Raw genomic sequence first — 21418 nt, 5'->3', positions numbered from 1 at the left:
CTGGCTCTTCTATTACTAAAGTTGACGGAATCTAAGCCTGTTGTTGGGTAGCTATTGCTTTAGGGGTGGAATCAGCTGTGTAACCTAGGGTAATGGATAGATTTCTAATCATGTGCTCATTGATGTGTACTCCAAACCAGGAAGGGAGGAAAGATCTGCCAAGGAGACAGACCCAGAGTTATGGACCCTGTTGGGCAGTTAACAGTAGGTTCTTTGAAGTGGGTTTAAGGGGTTGGCCCAGAGATTGGTTTCAGATCGGAACAACTGGATATCCTAACGAGAATTGTCCTCCCATTCGCCAACTATCCAGACATTTATAAGCCCAGGGATGATGCCCTCGTTCACAAACGAAGATGAAACCGGATGAGCACAGAGGACTCCAGCTGAAGTGGCATTGTTCAGTGGTGAATTTGTGGGAATGGAGCTATTGGCATTCGTCAACCAGGGGTCAGTGATGTTTTGAGAGCATTCGGAGAGGATTCCTCCAAGCCGAGAAGTCCATTCTCTAACGTGATGGCACAGGGTAATTGGGTTTAAGGTGTTTTGGGGACAAAGACTATGAAAGTAAGGGCGTGAGTGGGGTGATTGTAGTAGCGTAATTTTAAGTTTATCGGGAGTGGTACCATCATTGCTACAGTCAGTGGGGGTGTTCAGGATGAAACGGCGTCAGGAGGGATGCTGACAGAAGTTTCACTCTGGAGTTAACATTGAGGGGAAATGGAGTGAAATTAGCAGTGGCATTAGGGACAAATGAAAAATTGGTCACAGGATGGACTAGAGACTTACTGCTGTTGTGTACAGATTTGAGTTTCTGGTGGCAAACCCAACCATCAGATGTTTCCCTCTGTTGCAAACAGATTCAGAAGTGCAGGGAAGGTCATTGTCTTTCCAAGAAAGAAAGGGGGGAAATAAGGTAAGAAACAATGGGGAAAAGGTATACAGGCCTGGTCTGGTCATCTTGGGAAAGCTGTCTCCTTTATCTGTCATCTGTTTCAATTCCTGGAAACCTTTACTTTTAGGTCATCAGTTGGTACACAGGTCCAGTCAGGGTTTGGTGCTTTCTTTAGATGTGATACATGATCTGAGAGTCTGTTTCCTGGATCTTGGCAGTACACGGACTGGTTAACAACAGTTGGTAAGGGCCCTTCCACCAAGGTTAGAGGGATGTCTTTGAAGATGTCTCTTCCAGGAGACGAAATCTGTAGGTTGTAAGGGACGATGCTGAAGACCTTTGTCTCCCAGGAGCTGTGAAAAGATTGTTCTACTAAGTCATGGTTATTTTCAACAGAAACAATTAAGTCTTTAAAATATTCAAGTATATACTCTCTTATTAGCTGTAGATCAAAAGAAGCAGGAGCTAGCAGCATTGAGAACCCTCTGATTATCTCAAAGTGTGAGAGTTTATGGGTTGCAAAAAGGGTAGATAAACCTAAGATTTAGAAGGACCAGTGGCAGTGACTTTGGCCAGGGTGTTTGAAGAGTCTCTACAAATTTTGTCGATACATTCTTAATGGTGCCATTCGTGTGTTCGACTGGCCCTGGGGATTTTGGCTGGTAAGCACAGGGAAAGTGTTTTAGAACTGGCCAGACAGCACAGACTTGTCCAAGCACCTGGCTGGTGAAGTGGATTCCCCAGTCACCATGAAGTTAGAGGTGGGGTTCGCTGGGTAGGGATAATTTTTTTTTTTAATGGCTTTTTTCTTTTTTTTAATTTTATTTTTGGCTATGTTGAGTCTTTGTTGCTGTGTGCAGGCTATTCTCTGGTTGCAGCGAGCGGGGGCTACTCTTCGTTGCGGTGTGCGGGCTTCTCATTGCGGTGGCTTCTCCTGTTTCGGAGCACAGGCTCCAGGCACGCGGGCTTCAGTAGTTGTGGCACTTGGGCTCAGTAGTTGTGGCTCGCGGGCTCTAGAGCGCAGGCTCAGTAGTTGTGGCGCACGGGCTTAGTTGCTCCGCGGCATGTGGGATCTTCCCAGACCAGGGCTTGAACCATGTCCCCTGCATTGGCAGGTGGATTCTTAACCACCACGCTACCAGGGAAGCCAGGGATAATCTTTTCTAATAGAATTTTAGCCACAGGAGAGGCAGTGGCCCATCTACGAGGGAAAGCTTCAGATCAGTGAGAAAATATACAACCATTGCCAAAACATATTTGTGTCCATGAGATGGGGGAAGCTGTAGGAAATCCGTTGCCAAACCTCAAATGGCCTGTTGGGTAATTTAAAGTTGTGGGGTGGTGCTGGGTGGTGCTGGGTGGTGGATAGGTTCCCCAGCATTGTATTTTGGATGCGTGTGGTAAATAAAGCGCTTTTAGTGGCTTTATTAATATTTTCCCACCAGTACTGATTCATAAAGTTTATCATTTTATCAGTAGATCAGTGATTCGATGCATATACAGTACAGTTGACTCTTGAACAACACAGGGGTGAGGGCACTGATCCCCCTGCACAGCTGAACATCTGCTTATAACTTTACAGTTGGCCCTCCGTATCCGAGATTCTGCATCAGCCGACTGCAGATCATGTAGTACTGTAGTATGTATTTATTGGAAAAAATCCACATATAAGTGGACCCTTGCTGTTCAATCCTGTGTGGTTCAAGGGTCAACTGTAGTCAGTAATGGGAATTTTAGAGTCTCTGGCAGGACTGGATCGTCATTCGGCCCAAACCAGAGCTCTTTCTTTTTATCAAACCGACAGTAATTAGACTTCCAATATTGTTTTTCCTTTTCTGTGGCCAGTTGTTGGGTATCTCTAGTCAACTTGTCTAGATTATCATTTGGGGGAACATCTTTTTGGAGCATGACAGAGGTTTGGTTATTGTTTCCTGTGAGAGCAGCATTTTTCTAAAAAAGTAAATTTATTTATTTATTTTTGGGTGTGTTGGGTCTTCGTTTCTGTGCGAGGGCCTTCTCTAGTTGCGGCGAGTGGGGGCCACTCTTCATCGCGGTGCACAGGCCTCTCACTGTCGCGGCCTCTCTTGTTGCGGAGCACAGGCTCCAGACGCGCAGGCTCAGTAGTTGTGGCTCATGGGTTTAGTTGCTCTGTGCCATGTGGGATCTTCCTAGACCAGGGCTCGAACCCGTGTCCCCTGCATTGGCAGGCGGATTCTCAACCACTGCGCCACAAGGGAAGCCCAGAGCAGCATTTTTAGTGGAGATATCAGTGAGGTGGTTCTCTTTAGCTTCCAGGGCGTCAAGTTTAGAATGCCCAGAACTTTAATAATAGCCAGAGTGGCTGGTAGAAGTATGGCATCTAATAAATCTTGAATATATGGGCCATTTTAAGTTTTATCCCCGTTAGACATAAGGAAGACGTAAGGAAATCTCTCTGCTTCCATAACATTCCAAAGTTATGAGCTACTCCAAAAGTGTTTCTACTGTCTGTATGAATATTTGCAATTTTGCCCGTGGCTGAACTATAGGCTTGAGTAAGAGCATATCATTCAGCCTGTTGTGCTGAGGTAGCCAAAGGCAAAGGTGCTGCCTTGATAACTTCCAAAGAAGTTGCAGTTGCATATCCAGCACAGTATTCACCATTTTCATCTTTTAAATAAGAACCATCCGTAAACCATGAAGAATCAACATTTGTTAAAGGGGTTTCTTGAAAGCTGTAATAGGGAGTCAAGAGATGGTCTGTCAGAGTTAGTCATGAGGAGTTTAGTCCATAGAGGAGGGAAGAAGGGTGGCAAGGTTAGGGGTATTACAGTGAGCAAGAGTGATATGGGGTGCAGTCAACAGGAGCATTTCATAGGGAGTAAGACGTGTTGCTGAAAGATGTTGGCTATGGTTCAGAAGAGCTTTCAATAGCATGAGGAACAAAGATAGTCAGAGAGGAACCCATGAGTATTTCTTGGTTGGCCTTTACTAAAAGGGCAGTGGCAGGAATGGCTCAGAGGCAAGGGGGTATCCTTAGGCCACAGGGTCCAGCTGCTGACTGTGATACCCTATTAGTGATGGTGATCTCTGTGTGTCTAAATAAGCACCCTGAGGGCATTTTCTTCCTTTTCATAGACCTAGAGGAAAAGGGGGAGTTGATAATTAGTGTCCAAGGGCAGAGAGGTTCATTAAGCTTTCCTTTAGGATTTTAAAACCTAGATCATCCTGATCTTCCCAAATAATAGGATCAGGCTTAGTGTTTTTCAACAAGATGTATATCGGGGCTGAACCATGAGAGAAAAATATGAAACCCTGTTATGATAATCGCCAGCTAACCCAAGAAAGCCTCGTAATTGGCATTTAGTTTGGGGCTTTAGGAAATTCAGGATGCCATGGAGCCTTTCTGGATCTATGTATAGTCCTTGTTCTGAAATCAGATGTCCTAAAAAGCAAACTTGAGTTTGAACAAACTGTAGCTTCTCCTTAGAGACCCTATGTCTCTTTGAGGCTAAAAGCTTTAGCAGATGGATGCTGTCTTCCCGTGAGGAGGCCTGGGAAGGGGAGCAGAGAAGCAAATCATCTACATATTGTAATAGTTTAGAACCTCTAGGAGATTTTACATCGTCTAAATAAGCTTTTAGGGTTTGTGAGAAACAAGAAGGACTTTTACTTAAACCCTGGGGCATTACTGTTCAGATGTATTGTTGTCCTTCCCAAGTAAAGGCAAAGAGATATTGATGGGCCTTATCCACAGGGATGCTAGAGAAGGCACTACACAAAGCAATCACGGTGAGAAGCTTACTTTCAGTAGGGATGGGAGCTGATAAGGTATGAGGGTTGGGAACAGCAAGGTGAAGAGGGATAACAATATTGTTTACAGTATGGAGGTCTTGGACAAATCTGTCTGCAGCCATTGGGTTTCCTGGTAGGTGAAATAGGATATTGCAGGGACTGATACAAGGGATTATAACCCCCTGGGCTTTATAATCCTCTGTGATTGGTCTGATTCCCTGTAAGCACTCTATTTGTAGGGTACTGATTAATTCTGGGGAAAGGCTTTGAGGGAACAATTTGGGTGTTTGTTTTTTGGCCATCACTTTATTTTTTAATTAAGTTATAGTTGATTTGCAACGTTGTATACGTTTTAGGTGTATAACATAGTGACTCACAATTTTTAAAGGTTGTATGCCATTTATAGTTATTATAAAATACTGGCTATATTCCCCATGTTGTACAATATATCCTTGTAGCTTATTTTATACCTAGTACTTTTTGTGGGTGTGGGTTAGCCAGTTTGCTAAATTAACCACATTTATTAAGCACATAGTTTCCCATCTTATTCTAATTCTCTTTGCCAAAAGAGAGAGGTCTCAGTTTAGCTCATTAGTGAACATAGAGTTAAAGGCCACCCACGTGGATTCGACATCCATGCGGAGACCAGAATTTTCCTTGAAAATAATCTGGAGTAGACTATAAGAATCATCCATGGGTTCATTTTTTTAAAATTTTTATTGGAGTATAATTTCTTTACAATGTTGTGTTAGTTTCTACTGTACAGCAAAATGAATCAGCCATACATATACATATATCCCCTCCCTTTTGGACTTCCTTCCCATTCGGGTCAGCACAGTGTATTAAGTAGATTCCCTGTGCTATACAGTATGTTCTCATTAGTTATCTATTTTATGCATAGTATCAATTGTGTGTATGTGTCAATCCCAATCTCCCAGTTCCTCCCACCCCCCTCTTTTTCCCCTTGGTATCCAAACATTTGTTCTCTACGTCTGTGTCTCTATTTCTGCTTTGCAAGTAGGATCATCTATACCACTTTTCTAGATTCCATACATATGCATTAATATACAATATTTGTTTTTCACTTTCTGACTTCACTCTGTATAACAATCTCTAAATCCATCCACATCTCTACAAATGACCCAATTTGTTCCTTTTTATGGCTGAGTAATATTCCATTGTATATATGTACCACATCTCCTTTATCCTTTCCTCTGTTGTTGTTTTTTTTTTAATTTATATTTTTAGCTGTGTTGGGTCTTCATTGCTGCACGTGGACTTTCTCTAGTTGTGGCGAGTGGGGACTACTCTTCGTCGTGGTGCGCGGGCTTCTCATTGCGGTGGCTTCTCTTGTTGCTGAGCACAGGCTCTAGGTGCACAGGCTTCAGTAGTTGTAGTGCGCGGGCTCAGTACTTGTGGCTTTTGGGCTCTATGCATGCTTAGTAGTTGTGGCACATGGGCTTAGCTGCTCCGCGGCATGTGGGATCTTCCTGGACCAGGGATTGAACCCGTATTCCCTGCCTTGGCAAGTGGATCCTTAACCACTGTGCCACAGGGGAAGTCCCTCCATTCCTCTGTTGATGGACATTTAGAGATAAACCCACGCACCTATGGTCACCTAATCTATGACAAAGGAGGGAAGAATATACAGTGGAGAAAAGACAACCTCTTCAATAAATGGTGCTGGGAAAACTGGACAGCTTCATGTAAAAGAATGACACTAGAACACTCCATAATATCATACACAAAAATAAGCTCAAAATGGATTAAAGATCTGAATATAAGGCCAGACATTATAAAACTCTTAGAGGAAAACATAGGCAGAACACTCTTTGACATAAATTGCAGCAAGATCTTTTTTGACCCACCTCCTAGGGTAATGAAAATAAAAACAAACAAATGGGACCTCGTCGGGCTTTTTAATGCAGGCCTGAATTTTGTTCCAATCAGCAGCTTTCAGGAAAGCGCTAAGGATTGCTAAGTGGAGTCCCTTAGCAATTGCCTGAGCCTGGTCACAAAATAAGGCAGGAGGTTAATCTCCCACTTGTTATTCTAGAGATTTTTCAAGACGTGACCAATTAGCTTCATCCATTGTTGGGTTCCACCTTTGCCAAACAGCATGTGGACTAGTTGATATTAAGTCTGAGAAACCAGGTTGAAAAGTCTGGACAATTATATTAAATTCCTCAGTGAATTTATGAGGAGCTTCAGTAACTTTAGGAAAACCTTTGACTATGGTTTGTATTTCAGTCTTAGTTCAGGGAACATAGGAAATTAGGAGCTTAGCATTAGGATCCTAGGAAGGTTTGATTTTTAAAGGTGCAGGTTTTAATGGGTTGAGATGAGGAGGAAGTAGGGAGAGGTTCAGAGAACAAGGGAAGTTCAATGATAGGGTTGAAATGAAAAAGAGGAGGGTACAAAGAGGAAAGAACAGGCACAGTAGGAAAAGGAGAAGTTAGCACAGGAAGTGAAAAGGGAGAAGAGGCCTCTGATGCTTTTTTTACATTCTTTTAATTTTTTATTTGCCTCAATCATAAGTAATATTCTGTAAAGAGGCAGCTTTAGAGTCCTGATTGCACTTGGAAGCCTTGAGGTACCTTGTTTTCTTTTTTTAAATAAATAAATTTATAAAAAACAAAAAACAGAACTCCTATGGTTGTTAGCCAAAACTCAAAATAGAGGGCCACCAGCTGGAGATTTCCAGACCATCTGCAGAAAGGCCTACTCCGTCATACCAGCTGAACCTCTCATAGCTGCTCTTCTGTGTAAAAGCCCTGGGGCCAAGCTTCTGATGAGATGGCAGAAAGAACACTGCAGAGATCACGACCCACTGTGGAAATCGGCAGTGGACTCCCTTGAAGGTATGCAAATACAATTCTAACTTAAACCTTTAAATCAGGACAGATATTAAAATTTGCGTTGATGTTCATCATGTAATAGCAAACCGACACTAAAAACTTCTGCAAAATAGGCATCCCATTCACTTTGTTGTGCTTTAGAACCATGGTCTTCTGTTTTAGTTCTGAGAAAAACAGGTTTGGGGAGGTCAAAAGTTCCCCACAATGGCCGCTGAAGTTCTAAACGATCTTTGGTTAGGCTCTTCCATTTAGTTAAAAATGAGCATGAGGGTCAAGATGGCGTACTAGGAGGATGCGGAATTCGCGTCTCCTCACAACTAGGGCACCTACGAGGCACTGGTGGGGGACCACGGACACCTAAGGTGACGGGAGGAACCCCCAGGGACTGAGTAGGACGTGGGGCATGGGGGGAGTGAGGGGGGAGGAGAAGTGGAGGCGGGACAGGACTGGTGCCCCTGAGGGGCGGCTGGGGGAGGGGAAGAGGTCCCACACACGAAGGGGGAAATTGGGGAACCATTGGGAGGGCAGAGGGTCAAAGGAGGAGTGTGGCCAGGTTTCCCCTGCCCACTTGGACCCTCAGGAACCTGTTGAGATCCCGGGCCTGATCTTCTGCCCACCTAGGCCCCCTCCAGCAGCATGGGTCCTGAGGGAGTGGGAGGGGGGAAGGGGGAGCAAAAGTAAAGGCCGGACCTCCGGGACCGGCACCCCTGAGGGGTGGCTGGGGGAGGGGAGGAGTTCCTCTACCCAGTGGGATCCACCCACGGTTAGGGGTCCAGCAGCGATGGAGGAGACCCTGGGGGAGACGGTGGGGGAGGAGTGCGAAGGAATGGAAGGGAAGAGGGCCAGTGCGTTCCCTGTCTACTTCCCGGGGAGCCTGTTGGGCTCCGGGGCCTAACCCTCTGCCCTCGGAGCCTCCCTCCTGCCGTGCAGAGCCCAACCCCGCCCCTACACCCCAACCCAGGGCCCTACGTCTATACTTGGAGACCCCTCTGAGACCCCCTCCAACCAGCTGGGCCTAAACCCCACCCATACACCCTCACCCAGGGCCCTACCTCCAAACTCTGGAACTCCACACTCCAGAGGCCCTCCTTTCCACGTGCTGCCTCTCCCCTTCCACGTAGATCCTAAGCAGAGGCCCCCTGCACCCCCATGCTTGAACGTCACCCCCCCACCCGCCTAGGTCCCGCCCCACCCTAAACCCCAGCCCTGCCTAAGTTCCACCCCCATAGCCAAGGCTTTTTTTTTTCTTTTCTTTTTTCCTCTTTTAGATTGGGGTTCGGTTTTACCTTGTTGATTCATTGTTGTTGATTCTTTTATATTTTTATTTTTCCTAATAAATCTTGTATTTTTCTAATTTTATTTTATTCTTTATATTTTGTTAGGGATCTCTCCTTTTGGCTTGTTGCCCCTGCCTCCCCCCCTTTTTTTTTCTTTCTCTGATGTGGTTTTATTTTACCTTGTTGCAGTTGTTTCATTTACAGTTCCATTTTTCCTAATATATTTTTTATCTTTCTAATTTTATTTTGTTTTTTATTCTTTGATATTGTACTGCTCCTTTTTTTCTCTTTTTTTAAAAAATCTTTTATTTATTTATTTATTTTTGGCTGCATTGGGTCTTCGTTGCTGCGCGCGGGCTTTCTCTACTTGCGATGAGGGGGGGCTACTCTTTGTTTTGGTGTGCAGGCTTCTCATTGCGGTGGCTTCTCCTGTTGCGGAGCACGGGCTCTAGGCATGCAGGCTTCAGTAGTTGCAGCATGCAGGCTCAGTAGTTGTGGCACTTGGGCTCAGTAGTTGTGGCACTGGGACTCAGTAGTTGTGGCTCGCGGGCTCTAGAGCGCAGGCTCAGTAGTTGTGGTGCACGGGCTTAGTTGCTCCGCGGCATGTGGGATCTTCCCAGACCAGGGCTCGAACCCGTGTGCCCTGCATGGCAGGCGGATTCTTAACCACTGCACCACCAGGGAAGCCACCCTGTTTTTCTTTCTTTCTTCCTTTTTTTTTAACAACTTCACAAAGCTTGTGGCATCTTGGTTGCCAGGCCAGAGGTTGGGACTGAGCTCCTGTGGTGGGAGCTCCAAGTCCAAAATGCTGGACTAACAGAGAACCTCAGACCCCAGGGAATATCGATCGGAGTGAGGCCTCCCAGAGGTCCTCATCTCAGCACCAAGACACAGTTGTATCCAACTGCCTGCAGACTCCAGTGCTGGACGTCTCAGGCCAAACAACCAGTAAGACAGGAATACAGCACCACCCATCAAAAAAAAAAAAAAAGAAAAAAGAAACAACAAAAAAAGTATGTTACAGACAAAGGAGCAAGGTAAAAACCTATAATATGAAATAAATGAAAACGAAATAGGCAACCTACCTGAAAAAGAATTCAGAGTAATGATAATATAGATGATCCAAAGTTTCAGAAACAGAATGGAGAAAATACAAGAAACATTTAAGGATCTAGAAGAACTAAAGAGCAAACAAACAGTGATGAACCACACAATTACTGAAATTAAAAATACTCTAGAAGGAATCAATAACAGAATAACTGAGGCAGAAGAACGGATAAGTGAGCTGGAAGATAAAATGGTGGAAATAATGGCCAGGGAGCATAATAAAGAAAAAAGAATGAAAAGAATTGAAGACAGTCTCAGAGACCTCTGGGACAACACTAAACCCACCAACATTCAAATTATAGGGTCCCAGAAGAAGAAGAGAAAAAGAAAGGGCCTGAGAAAGTATTTGAAGAGATTATAGTTGAAAACTTACCTAACATGGGAAAGGAAATAGTCAATCAAGTCCAAGAAGCACAGAGAGTACTACACAGGTTAAACCCAAAGAGAAACATGCTGAGACACATGTTAATCGAACTATCAAAAATTAAATACAAAGAAAAAATATTAAAAGCAGCAAGGGGAAAGCAACAAATAACATACAAGGGAATCCCCATAAGATTAACAGCTGAGTTTTCAGCAGAAACTCTGCAAGCCAGAAGGGAGTGGCAGGACATATTTAAAATGATCAAAGGCAAAAACCTAAAACCAAGATTATCCAGCAAGGATCTCATTCAGATTCAATGGAGAAATTAAAACCTTTACAGATAAGCAAAAGTTAAGAGAATTCAGCACCACCAAGCCAGCTTTACAACAAATGCTAAAGGAACTTCTCTAGGCAGGAAACACAAAAGAAGGAAAAGAGCTACAAAAACAAACCCAGAACAATGAAGAAAATGGGAATAGGAACGTACATATTGATAATTATCTTAAATGTAAATGGATTAAATGCTCCAACCAAAAGACATAGACTGGCTGAATGGATACAAAAACAAGACCTGTACATATGCTGTCACAAGAGACCCATTTCATACCTAGGGACTCATACAGACTGAAAGTGACGGGATGGAAAAAGATATTCCATGCAAATGGAAATCAAAAGAAAGCTGGAATAGCCATTCTCATATCAGACAAAATAGACTTTAAAATAAAGACTATTACAAGAGACAAAGAAGGACACTACATACTGATCAAGGGATCGATCCAAGAAGAAGATATAACAATTGTAAACATTTATGCACCCAACACAGGAGCACCTCAATACATAAGGCAAATACTAACAGCCATAAAAGGGGAAATTGACAGTAACACATTCATAGTAGGGGACTTTAACACCCTACTTTCACCAATGGAAAGATCATCCAAAATGAATATAAATAAGGAAACACAAGCTTTAAATGATACATTAAACAAGATGGACTTAATTGATATTTATAGGACATTCCATCCAAAAACAACAGAATACACATTTTTCTCAAGTGCTCATGGAACATTCTCCAGGATAGATCGTATCTTGGGTCACAAATCAAGCCTTAGTAAATTTAAGAAAATTGAAAACGTATCAAGTATCTTTTCCAGCCACAACGCTATGAGAATAGATATCAATTACAGGAAAAAATCTGAAAAAATACAAACACATGGAGGCTATACAATACATTACTAAATAACCAAGAGGTCACTGAAAAAATCAAAGATGAAATTAAAAAATACCTAGAAACAAATGACAATGGAAACACGACGACCCAAAACCTATGGGATGCAGCACAAGCAGTTCTAAGAGAAGTTTATAGCAATACAATCCTACCTTAAGAAACAAGAAACATCTCAAATAAACAACCTAACCTTACACCTAAAGCAATTAGAGAAAGAAGAACAAAGAAACCCCAAAGTTAGCAGAGGGAAAGAAATCATAAAGATCAGATCAGAAATAAATGAAAAAGAAATGAAGGAAACAATAGCAAAGATCAATAAAACTAAAAGCTGGTTCTTTGAGAAGATACACAAAATTGATAAACCATTAGCCAGACTCACCAAGAAAAAAAGGGAAGAGACTCAAATCAACAAAATTAGAAATGAAAAAGGAGAAGTAACAACTGACCCTGCAGAAATACAAAGGATCATGAGAGATTACTGCAAGCAACTATATGCTGATAAAATAGACAACCTGGAAGAAATGGACAAATTCTTAGGAAAGCACAACCTTCCAAGACTGCACCAGGAAGAAATAGAAGATATAAACAGACCAATCACAAGCACTGAAATTGAAACTCTGATTAAGATCTTCCCACAAACAAAAGCCCAGGACCAGATGGCTTCACAGGCGAATTCTGTCAAACATTTAGAGAAGATCTAACACTTATCCTTCTCAAACTCTTCCAAAATAGAGCAGAGGGGGGAAGACTCCCAAACTCATTCTACAAGGCCACCATCACCCTGATACCAAAACCAGACAAAGATGTCACAAAGAAGGAAAACTGCAAGCCAATATCACTGATGAAGATAGATGCAAAAATCCTCAACAAAATACTAGCAAACAGAATCCAACAGCACATTAAAGGGTCATACACCATGATCAAGTGAGGTTTATCCCAGGGATGCAAGGATTCTTCAATATACGCAAATCAATCAACGTGATACACCATATTAACAAATTGAAGGAGAAAAACCATATGATCATCTCAATAGATGCAGAGATAGCTTTCGACAAAATTCAACACCCATTTATGATAAAACTCTCCAGAAAATAGGCATAGAGGGAACCTACCTCAACATAATAAAGGCCATATATGACAAACCCACAGCCAACATCGTCCTCAGTGGTGAAAAACTGAAACCACTTCCTCTAAGATCAGGAACAAGACAAGCATGCCCAGTCTCACCATTGTTATTCAACATAGTTTTGGAAGTTTTAGCCACAGCAATCAGAGAAGAAAAAGAAATAAAAAGGAATCCAAATCAGAAAAGAAGGAAAACTGTCACTGTTTGCAGATGACATGATACTATACATTGAGAATCCTAAAGATGCTACCAGAAAATTACTAGAGCTAATCAATGAATTTGGTAAAGTAGCAGGATACAAAATTAATGTACAGAAATCTCTTGCATTCCTATACACTAATGATGAAAAATCTGAAAGAGAAACTAAGGAAACACTCCCATTTACTATTGCAACAAAAAGATAAAATACCTAGGAATAAACCTACCTAAGGAGACAAAAAACCTGTATGCAGAAAACTCTAAGACAGTGATGAAAGAAATCAAAGATGATACAAACAGATGGAGAGTTATACCATGTTCTTGGATTGGAAGAATCAACATTGTGAAAATGACTATACTATCCAAAGCCATCTACAGATTCAATGCAATCCCTATGAAACTACCAATGGCATTTTTTCCCAGAACTAGAACAAAAAATTGCACAATCTGTATGGAAACAGAAAAGACCCCGAATAGCCAAACAATCTTGAGAAAGAAAAATGGAGCTGGAGGAATCAGACTCCCGGACCTCAGACTATACTACAGAGCTACAGTAATCAAGACACTATGATACTGGCACAGAAACAGAAAGATAGATCAGTGGAACAGGATAGAAAGCCCAGAGATAAACCCATGCACATATGGTCACCTTATCTTTGATAAAGGAGGCAAAAATATACAGTGGAGAAAAGACAGCCTGTTCAATAAGTGGTTCTGGGAAAACTGGACAGCTGCATATAAAAGAATGAAAGTAGAACACTCCCTGACACCATAAACAAAAATAAACTCAAAATGGATTAAAGACCTAAATGTAAGGCCAGACACTATCAAACTCTTAGAGGAAAACATAGGCAGAACACTCTATGACATAAATCACAGCAAGATCCTTTTTGACCCACCTCCCAGAGAAATGGAAATAAAAACAAAAATAAACAAATGGGACCTAATGAAACTTAAAAGCTTTTGCACAGCAAAGGAAACCATAAACAAGACGAAAAGACAACCCTCAGAATGAGAGAAAATATTTGCAAACGAAGCAACTGACAAAGGATTAATCTCCAAAATATACAAGCAGCTCAATATCAAAAAAACATACAACTCAATCCAGAAATGGACAGAAGACCTAAACAGATATTTCTCCAGAGAAGATATACAGATGGCCAACAAACACATGAAAAGATGCTCACCATCACCAATCATTAGAGAAATGCAAATCAAAACTACAATGAGGTATCACCTCACACCAGTCAGAATGGCCATCATCAAAAAATAAATCCTGGAGAGGGTGTGGAGAAAAGGGAACCCTCTTGCAGTGTTGGTGGGAAAGTAAATTGTTACAGTTACTATGGAGAACAGTATGGAGGTTTCTTAAAAAATTAAAAATAGAACTACCATATGAGCCAGCAATCCCACTACTGGGCATATACCCTGAGAAAACCATATTCAGAAAGAGTCATGTACTGCAGTGTTCATTGCAGCTCTATTTACAATAGCTAGGACATGGAAGCCACCTAAGTGTCCATTGACACATGAATGGATAAAGAAGATGTGGCACATATATACAGTGGAATATTAGCCATGAAAAGAAACACAATTGAGTTATTTGTAGTGAGGTGGATGGACCTAGAATCTGTCATACAGAGTGAAGTAAGCCAGAAAGAGAAAAACAAATACCGTATGCTAACCCATACATATGGTATCTTAAAAAAAAAAAAATGGTTCTAATGAACGTAGGAGCATGCGAGGAATAAAGACACAGTTGTAGAGAATCGACTTGAGGACACGGGGGGGGAAGGGTAAGCTCGGACGAAGTGAGAGAGTATCACTGACGTATATACACTACCAAAGGTAAAATAGATAGCTAGTGGGAAGTAGCTGCATGGCACAGGGAGATCAGCTCGGTGCTTTGTGACCACCTAGAGGGTTAGGAGAGGGAGGGTGGGAGGGAGATGCAAGAGGGAGAGGATTTGGGGATATATGTATATGTATAGCTGATTCACTTTGTTATACAGCAGAAACTAACAACACTGTAAAGCAATTATACTCCAGTAAAGATGTTAAAAAAAGTTGAGCAGGAGCAGGGACTGTAGTTTTTAAACATAAAACTGGCCAGGATCCCAGAAAGAGAACCATCCTAAGATTCTTTCGAGGACTGGGATCCCGTAGCTCAAAAACAGAGACATTGTAGAAGAAAATTGAGTATTCATCAAAGAGGATGATGCCTTTATGAAAACACTCTGAGTAAATTTGGAGGGCTGGACCAAAAGGAGGGAGCTCAAATCCAAGAGCACACTTACTTAGCTGAAAGGAAGAAGATGACTCATGGAGGTGTTGCAGGAAGGGGGACCCCTTCCAGGGCATGAGAGCAGTCCCTTGTCTAACACTCAGAAATGAATTGTTTGAGGAGACACACATGCTGACAAAGCAAGAGACTATGGGGAAGGGGTGCCTGGGTGGTGAGCAGCAGGGGAAGGGAACCCAGGAGAACTCTGCCACGTGGCTCACAGTCTTGGGTTTTATGGGAATGGGGTTAGTTTCTGGGTTGTCTCTGGCTAATCACTCTGACTCAGGGTCCTTCTTGGTGGCATGCGCATCACTCAACAAAGATGGATTACAGTGTGAAGGATTCTGGGAGGTTGATAGGACATATGGACTGGATTCTCCTCTCTCCTTTTGACCTTTCCTGGATTCTTCCGGTTGGTGGTAGCTTGTTAGTTTTGCATTCCTTACCAGGACCTCCTGTTTAAAATAACTCATGCAAGTGGTTACTATGATGCCTGGCCAGGGCGGGTGGTTTCAGTCAGTGGTTCCCTAACAGAAGCAGAGATTACAGGGGCTCAAGTGGGTACTACACACGGTTCCAAGGATTGTTAGTTCCTCAGGAGTTCAGTTGCGTTGAACCCCATCTCTGACACCATATAATGTCAACCTGAAACAGCGGTTCTTATTAAGCAAAGATGAGTTTATTTGGGAATAGCAGAAGAATTGCAATTTGGCGCCGGAGAAGTATGGTGAACCATAAGCAAGTCCGAGGAGACAAAGTGGAGGTTAGCTTTTATTAGAATCTGGGAGGAAATTGGGGAGTGTTGTTTTGAACAGAAGTCCATTAGAGGAGAATGAGAGTTTGGGCTTGTGGTGGTTTGACATTGGTTTCAAGTTGTTGGCAGTTTGCTGTTACTGAGGAATGTGGAAATCTTTCTGCTGGCTGTGTAAGTTGATAGGAGGGGTGAGAGCTCTTCCTTCATGATTTTCCGACTCCATTTTATTTTATTTCATTTATTTTTTTTAATAAATTTATTTATTATATTTGGCTGTGTTGGGTCTTCGTTGCTGCGCACGGGCTTTCTCTAGTTGCGGCGAGCGGGGGCTACTCTTCATTGCAGTGTGCGGGCCTCTCATCGTCGTGGCTTCTCTTGTTGCAGAGCATGGGCTGTAGGCGTGTGGGCTTCAGTAGTTGTGACTTGCAGGCTCTAGAGGGCAGGCTCAGTAGTTGTGGCGCATGGGCTTAGTTGCTCCACGGCATGCGGGATCTTCCCGGACCAGGGCTCGAACCCATGTCCCCTGCATTGGCAGGTGGATTCTTAACCACTGCGCCACCAGGGAAGTTCCCCGAAACCATTTTAAATTAGGGTTCCATTATCCAGTTAAACAAGTCTGAGAAAAAAGATTCTTCTAAAAGAAATGGAGAACTGTCGTTTGAATAGAGCCTGTTTGAATGTTTGTTAGTCTGGCCTTTGATCATGTATTTCTATGTGATGGAATTCTCAATTTATATTTTTATTTATTTTTAATTTTTTTATCTTTATTGGAGTATAATTGCTTTACAATGTTGTGTTAGTTTCTGCTGTACTCAATTTTTAATAATGTTTCTAATTGAAAAAACTGTTAGACCTTTTTTCTAAGTAGCTACTTCTTTTTTTCTTAAGTAGCTACTTTCTTTTTTTTTCTTTTTTTTCTTTTTTTTTTGTGGTACGCAGGCCTCTCACTGTTGTGGCCTCTCCCATTGCGGAGCACAGGCTCCGGACACGCAGGCTCAGTGGCCATGGCTCACGGGCCCAGCTATTCCGTGGCACGTGGGATCCTCCTGGACCGGGGCACGAACCCATGTCCCCTGCATCGACAGGCGGACTCTCAACCACTGTGCCACCAGGGAAGCCCAAGTAGCTACTTTCTTACTGCTTTTTGAAAGCAATATGAAGCCAAATTATTTCTGATTGTCACTTATAGTTAACAAAATGCTGAAAGAAATGTTGGAAAGGAGATTAAAATTTTTTCCCAAGATACTCAGTGTGATATTCTCCCTATTTCTTATCCCTGAAGTTGTATGGTTCTGAACAGCTGTCCTGAGGAAGCAGCTCTCATACATGGTATGTTATTAAGTGTCAGGATTCAAAGGAGTGCAGAACTGCTTTGTAGAATTTGATATTTTTCACACAAACATGTCAGAAACTTCTTTGAGGATGGAGTCAGAAAAGGTTAAAAGCATGAACAAAAGAGTTTTGATTGTATGTTTTGTGTCAGTGTGCCAGTGGAACAAATTTGGAAAATGGAATGTCTAGAGGAAAATGTTAGCTGGGTACAGATCGTCCCTGCCCCACCATACTGCACACCTCTCTAGTGGACCAGAATATTCATGTTTCTTATCAGATTGTGTTGGGTCAGCGTTGTTAAATTTCCATTATCTGGGGACTTCCATGGTGGTCCAGTGGTTGAGACTCTGAGCTTCCACTGCAGGGCGCTTGGGTTCGATCCCTGGTCAGTGAACTAAGATCCCGCATGCCGCACGGTGTGGCCAAAAAAAAAAAAAAAAAAAAAATTCCATCATCCAATGCCCTTTTAAAAATTTAAAAATCAAATATCAAAAGTAGTTTTACCTTTCTTGCCAGGCACACTGCAATTGAGACTAGAAATTGCTACTCATTAGTCACATTCCATTCTTGTGTTCTTGAAAATATACCATGATCTTTGGATGAGAATTTGGAGAATACCCTAAGTTTAACCAGGCAAAGGCAAGTCATTGAGGACTTTTAAGCAGGAAAGTGATTTAGGGAATCTAAATTTCTGGTGGCTTTTAAGATCTTTGTCCGTTGTGCCTCGTGGTTTGACTCTTATGTGTCTAGATGCAGATTTCTGTATATTTATCCTGCCTGGGATTTGTTGTGCTCTCCAAATTCCACATTTATGTCTTTTATTCAATGGAGAATACTCAGTTATTATCCCTCTAAGAACTGTTTTACTACATCCTCTTGTCTTTTCTCCTGAACTCTAAGTATGTGTGTTACACCTTCTTCTATCCTTTTTGTCTCTTAGTCCTTCTAGTGTTTTGCGGGGAAAAATGAGAGGAGTGGATTTCTCTCTCAATGATATATTCCAGGTAATTTAAAAGATTTTTTTCCTATAAGTCAGATTTTTTTTCAGTGGACTTATTTTTTTTAACATTGAGTTTAAATTTTTAATTTTATTTTGTTTTAGTTTTTTGGCTGTGCCTCGTGGCTTGCAGGATCTTAGTTCCCCGACCAGAGGTTGAACCCGGGCCCCCAGCAGTGGAAGCGCTGAGTCCTAACCACTGGACCACCAGGTAATTCCCAAATTTTTTATTTTAGATGGTCTATTTAGATGGTCTACTTTTTCAAACTTGCCAGGATCTTTTTTGATAACATTTTGTTCCTTGCTTTGATATCTTTTGTTAAGCTTCTTAACCCGTATACTTATTTTATATTCTGCTTCTAAATTCCATCAAGTCCTTGGGTGTCTGATTTTACTGTTTGTTTTTCTGACTCTCCCTCTTGACGGTTTCTGTGGTGTTTTGTAATTTTGGATTGTGAACTTTTGTTCCTCTGGAAATCCGGAAGGCCTGGGTTGATGTTGTGCCCTCCAGAGAGGATGTGTGTTTGTTAATTTCTCAGCTTGTGGTTTCGTAGAACACTAAGGTAGTATAAATTGAAGCCTCAATTTATATTGTTTGAGGGCGAGCCTGTGGTTACAAATTCCCAGAGATAAGCCCTGCTCCCTGATGAGACATTTCAACTCTTCATCTTGTAGGTACCCAAGGCTTTGTCCCTTTATCCTCCACCTCTCAAGGCAATTGTCACAGAACCAAAGGTTCAAGCTTACTAGGACTAGCAGATGTCCTCAGAACCACCATGGCATCAATGCCTCCTTACCTCCCAAGTTTCCTCTCTATTTCCTATTCTCCTTTACTCCCTTTATTCTCTCTGATTTTACTTCCTCACTTGCAAGCTCAGCTAAGCATTATGCATCTAGGAAGATATTTCTTTATCGTGCCTAGCTTTGTAGTGGGAATGTTTTTTCAAGATATCTATCCCTCCAAAATGTCCAGAAATGAAAGAGCTGTATGAGCAATTTTTATTTTTTAAAGTTCACTCTGTGTCTGGTATGAAGAGTGAGTTGGACGGGGCCGATAATGGAAAAGTGAAAAACAGGTTAACATTATAATAGAACAGATAAGATATACAGAGGGATCGCAGGTGTGTATACAACCTAAATGTCCATTGACACATGAATGGATAAAGAAAATGTGATATGTACCTAACAACGGAATATTATCCAGCCTTCAAAAAGAAGGAAATCCTGCCATATGTGACAACATGGATACGCCTTGAAGACATTATGCTAAGTGAAATAAGCCAATCACAGAGGAAAAAATACTGCATGATTCCACTTAAGTGAGTTGATGGGGTTTAGGACATGTGACCCCAAAATACCACACCTTGACATATTGAATATTTTAAGCTAAAGGAGTTTGAAAAAATGTCAGAAGCAGGAAGACCACTCTGCCCACCTCCCGTCCTTGCCCTTCTTCCCTGAAACATGTCATAAAATGCTCATGTGCGAAGTTTCCCCCACTTTACTACAATTCCCTCACCCTCCTGAACCTCTCACATTCCTCCACCGTGATACACTCTTCGTCAAATCCAGCATAAAATACTCAGGTCTAACTGTTTCTTTGGATCTTCATTTTCGTATGAAGGCTCCTATGTCATGTACAACTACATTGAATAAATTTGTATACTTTCCCCCTCTTAATCCATCTTTGTCAGTTTAATTTTCAGACCCAGCCAGTGACCTTAAAAGGGCCAAGAAAAGATTTTTCCTCCATTGTAAGGTACCTAAAATAGTCAGAGTCGTAGAATCCAGGGGCTAGGAAGAAGGGGAAATGGGAAGTTGCTAGCCAAGGGGTATAAAGTTTCAGTTCTGCAAGAGGAATAGGTTTTAGAGACCTGTTGTACAACACTGTGCTCACAGTTAACAATTATACACTTAAATTTTTCAAGGGGATAGAGCTCATATTAAGTGTTCTTATCACATAAAAAAGCAAAAAAAAAAAAGAATTGTTTTAATAAAAAAGAAGAAAGCTTGGCTTATGGCAATCGTATAGAAGATGGAGAGAGCTGACTTTTTTTAAAATGCTCTATCTTTTAAAGTACACAAGTAACATAGTATTATAAAAATAAGCCAGACAGAGAATTCCCTGACAGTCCAGTGGTTAGGACTCCATGCTTCCACTGCTAGGGGCCCGGGTTCAATCCCTGGTCGGGGAATTAAGATCCTGCAAACTGTGCAGCATGGCCACAAAAAAAATATATTAAAAAAATAACAATAAATGAACCAGACAGTCAACAGCGTAATCCATTGCTTCTCCTCCCCACTCAGAGCTAGCCCTCTCCCCTAGAGATAACTTCTGTCTATATTCATTAAGACTTTTTATGTATTTATGTTTTATGTAGATATGATTTTTATTCAGGTATGGTGAGGCCAACAGATCAGGATTGCCATTGAAAAGGTAGCTGATTACTCACAGTTCCCAAAAGGAGGGAGGTGCACCACAGCCACTATGCAGGGCCACAGGAGAGAACACTGAGGTTGGCTGGTCGCAAGCAGAGAGAGATGGGGAAGCTGTGTGCAGGAGCGTTTTTGTGGTTTTTGAGGGGAAGAATGTCTGCTGACACAGGGTAATGGGCTAAACAGGTCTAAAATCGGCTAGTTTGAATAATTTCGTTGGCTCCATCACATAGGAGCTGCCCCTAGTTGTCTGGTACTGGCCTTGGGTGGGTAGGGCTGTGGGAATAGTGGCCCTGAGTGTAACAGCCGATAAAGGAGGCAGTTGCGGATGTGGGTCTGGGCTGGGTGGTTTGCACGTGAAAATCGCACCCGCAGCCCTTTGCTGTCTCTAGGAATCAGCTAACCCTGGGAGGGGTGGGCCCTCTCTGGTCAGCAAAGCCCCAAGATGCCAAAGTATCAACACAGAAACTAGAAAACATTTCATTGTACAAAATAATTTTTTTCTTCCAAATTGAGGTTATATTTTATATATTTCAGCAGGTTGCCTTTTTCACATAGCACAAAATATGAACATCTCTTTATGACAGAGGATATTGATCTAATTTTTTTAAATGGCTACATAGTATTCTCCTGTATGTACAATAACTTATTTCACCATTCTACAATTTTTGAACTTTTGTTTCCAGTTTTTCATGATCATGAACAATATGGTAGTGAAAATCCTTACCGCTTTTTTTTTTTTTTTTTTTTTTGCGGTACATGGGCCTCTCACTGTTGTGGCCTCTCCCGTTGCG

General features: G+C 42.0%; 1 long non-coding RNA gene across 1 annotated transcript; it reads left to right on the top strand.

The window, feature by feature from the left end:
* Positions 1-3131: 3131 nt before the first annotated feature.
* On the top strand, positions 3132-20308 carry LOC137223825 (uncharacterized). The gene is made up of 3 exons (XR_010943081.1): positions 3132-7527; positions 18132-18195; positions 18294-20308. It is a non-coding gene; the product is annotated as an uncharacterized lncRNA (long non-coding RNA).
* The last annotated feature ends 1110 nt before the right edge of the window (positions 20309-21418 follow it).

The sequence above is a fragment of the Pseudorca crassidens genome, chromosome 4 (genome assembly GCF_039906515.1).
Source record: "Pseudorca crassidens isolate mPseCra1 chromosome 4, mPseCra1.hap1, whole genome shotgun sequence".
NCBI classification, from domain to species: Eukaryota; Metazoa; Chordata; class Mammalia; order Artiodactyla; family Delphinidae; genus Pseudorca; species Pseudorca crassidens.
Note: the sequence above shows the minus strand (reverse complement) of the source record. Positions and strands in the feature narration are given on the sequence as shown.